Here is a 3,738-nt window from a genome sequence, read left to right on the forward strand (position 1 = left end):
CACACACACACACACACACACATGCATATGAAATACTTATGCACTTTTTCATTATCTCATTTTTCATTGAGCCAATAGGTTGGACAGTAGCCACTACTTTCAGAGGAAGCCAGAAGTACGTGGGATTAGTTATAGCCATGTGGCCAGTTTGTGATGGGTCTTTGGTTGGACAAGACAGGAGTTTAAAATCAGACCATTTGTATAAGAAGGAGAGAAATCTTTTACTGCTAGTGTATTCATTTATATAGAAAGAGGAAGTGATAATTATTCAGTCAGAAAAATATAAATATTCAAATAAAATACAGCAAAATCTTTGTTCTGCTCTCCTGTGAATGTTACGAATGGCACCACTGGTCTCTGTACCCTTGGAAGGCGGAAAGGTGGCACCCACGGGACTGTCACTCTTGGTCTCTTTGTGTCCACCCTGTAAGGAACAAAGACCCAGTCGCAACCCTCAGTCCCTTAGTCACTTCTGCTATTTTCCAGGATTGAGTAACTCCTGCAGGCTGAGTGGAAGGAGCTGTTGGCCTTGGAAGAGCAGAGCTTTATGCCCCTGTGATAAGCATTGTCTCTCTTGGGTAACCCTGTGGCATCCAGATTCCCCAAAGACTTAACCCACCCTTCCTGGCCTGCCAGACCTCCCAAATAACCCTCTCTGTGCCAACAAAAGCAGACTGGACCACCAGGTCCCATCACAAACTGGCCAAGAGGCTAGACCTGATCCCATGCACCTCTTACTTCCTCTGGGAGTAGCAGCTACTCTCCAACTTTTTTGGCCCAATGAAAAATAAGATAATGAGTTGAAAAAGTACATAAATGTTTCATATCCATGTATGGATGCATGTGTGTGCATATGTGTTCACATGTGTGCATGCACATATATCCCTTCAAATTACTAAAGAAGTGCTGTGCCTGAGAGCAGAGAATGAGGGCTAAAAAGCTAATCACAGAGTAAGTTAAAATGTCCAAAGCCATGGGAAGAAAGTCTTAAATAGGTCAAAGAACTAAAGTAATTCAGTCATTCAATTTTGGTTTTTATCTAGGAGATGGGTAAAGTTTGAATAATGAACAAAACTGTGTCGCCATGTCTTTTTTATACATCTTGTTTTGAAAGGCAAATTGCTATTGACTGTTAGAACCAGACAAAATCTCTTCCAATTGGCCCCCAGGAAAAATTCACATACATCAAGGACAAAGGTATCAAAAAAGAATCTTAACACATCATTATTTGGAAATGTATCATTAATTGAGAGATGGTTCGATCAATTATACAACATTTATATGGTGGAATATTGAACTTCCACTTAGAATAATTAAATAGATCTGTTCATATGTTCTGAAATGGAATATTATATAACCAGAGTAGGCCTTGTTGTACACAAGCTACTTGGGAAATATCTACTAAATAGGTAATACATATATACCTTCCCAAATCTCTTTAGGTGACCTTCCTTATCTAATTATTAGAATAACTCTAGGACCTGAGCCACAGAATGTAAAGAAGAGGAAGCTAAAGTTCACAGCCAGGGCTGGAGAGAGCTCTCAAAGGATTAAACACTTGCTGAACACTAGCAAGGATGAGGACTGGAGTCTGGATCACCCAAATTCACATAAACGCTGGTGGGCATTGCTGTAATTCCAGCTCTCACAAGGCAGAGACAGGGGACACCACTAGCTAGCCACAACAGCAAGTTCTGGGTTCAACTGAGAGTCTCTACCTTAAGGAACACTGTGGAAGGTGACTAAGGACGACTCCAACATCAGCCAAGGGCCTCTACATGCAAACATGTACACACATCTGTTCCCACATGAGAACAGCACATCCATATGCATGTATCACACACACACACACACACAAATAAATAAAGTACAATAAAGGTCAAGGCAGTCATGTCCTACTCAAGATTGCACACCTCAGGCAAGGAGGCCAAATGAAAAAGTCTGCTGGACAAGGCCCTTTGGTGGCCAGCATCCATTCTACCCAAGCACAGGCCGCTGGATGCCCGCGGAGAGCCAGATGCTCCCTCACTCATTGCTTGCTGATACCACTGAATTTTCTATCCTGCAAAGTCCTCCATTGGGTGAGGTCTGGCCTTCTGGGCAGCTGTGTAGGCCCTAACATCAAACAACAGGTCTAAAAGGAGGTCAGTCAACAACAGGTTGCCATGGAAACCCTAAGCGCCCCGCCTCCAGGAAAAAAAATGGAGTGGGAAGGCAAAGAAGAACATTTGTTAACTGCCTGCTATGAGCCAGGCACGATGAATAGGAAACAACTCATCTGAGTCTTCCTTTACAAACCACCGCAAGAGAAAGAAACTGCATTGTTCAAGAGAATACAGGGCAGGCCTCCATCATCGCTTAATCTAGGTCAGCCATGACAGCACAGGAAGTTGGCGTCCCAGGTCATGTGCTCCCATCATCCCTTCCACGGCTGCACATGCCAAGTGGCACACTCCTAATCAGTGTTTGGTCTGGTCACACAGCTGTGCCGCACAGCTGCCTCTAGTGCATGTGCTACCTGTGCATACCTGGAATCTGCCTTCCAGATGCATGAGACAAAGAGAAAGCACACACGCTGTCTGGAATAGGCTAGGGGACAGCCATGCACATGCCGGGGAGTCTCGGTAGAATACTCTCCCTTCGCTCTACCCATGCCACTCGTCCTGAATTATCAGAAAACGGGAGTGGGGGAAGAGTGCTGCGTCTGAGCATCGTTTCCTTGCAACTTTCATCTTAATTACAGAAGCTCCTAGTAACCGTTGCTTAGTAACAAACACATTTGAAATAGATTTGTTGACTTATTATGAGATGCTCTGAAAAGACCTCAGAGTGAAATTTACTGATGGAGGGAGGGAAATGACAAAACCCTGGTAAAGTTAAAGTACATGTTTTTGATCACAACCTCCCTTACGAAGTTTGGTGCTCACAGAACCCACAGATAGGACTGAATTACCACAGCAGGGCAGACGATCTGCTGGTGTCTAATTTGCTACATTCGGAACATTTCCACCACACTTACCCAACTGGAAGGCTAGCGGAACTCTGGAGACAAGGATTAGAGCTCCAGGCAGTGTAAAATTATAAGTAGCAAAGCTCCCAGATTCCCCAGTCTGCAGCCTCCTTCTATCCGAGATTTCACAAGTGCCTGCGCTTGGAGTGAGCTGTCAACCCAGAAGGAGAAGGCAAGGGAAGCTCTGCCTGTCTTTCTGAGGACATTTCCTTGGCACCTGCTAATAAGATCTGTAACCAAAGCGGAAATATAAATGCATCCCACACATGTCTATCCCAAAGCAAAATCCCTGCCCCACTCACTCTCCTTGCTGGGCCCACGGCCTCCTGGGCTTGCTCACCAGCCTCACTGTCCATGGCTTACCTCCTTCACCTCTAAAAGCGGGCTGTCCTCAGCCATCGCCTCAGAAGAGCTGCACTGGCTGGGCGGCATCTCCCCAGTTCCCTGTGCCTTCCTGGTGTTCTCCTCGGACCCCTGTTCTTGCTGTTTGTAACTCCTCAGAAGCAGAGTCTCCACTCATTGGCTTTTTTCCTCACCTCCAATCCACCCTTTGACCACTGCAATCTAACTTTGCCCCATGATCCTGGCCTCAAGTCACCGGATCCCTTGATTTTAGGAAAAACCTACATTAAGATTAGTACAGATTCCACAATTCTGTTTTTCAGATCCATGGCTGTCTTGGAATTTGTAAGATGTACGTATATATACGTATGTATGTATGTATGTAT

General features: G+C 45.0%; 1 protein-coding gene across 1 annotated transcript in view; it reads right to left on the reverse strand.

The window, feature by feature from the left end:
• Nebl (nebulette) overlaps window positions 1-3,738 on the reverse strand; it is a 350,526-nt gene that overhangs the window by 317,275 nt on the left and 29,513 nt on the right. The gene's annotated exons all lie outside the window — the stretch shown is intronic.

This window comes from Microtus ochrogaster, chromosome 16, assembly GCF_000317375.1.
Source record: "Microtus ochrogaster isolate Prairie Vole_2 chromosome 16, MicOch1.0, whole genome shotgun sequence".
NCBI classification, from domain to species: Eukaryota; Metazoa; Chordata; class Mammalia; order Rodentia; family Cricetidae; genus Microtus; species Microtus ochrogaster.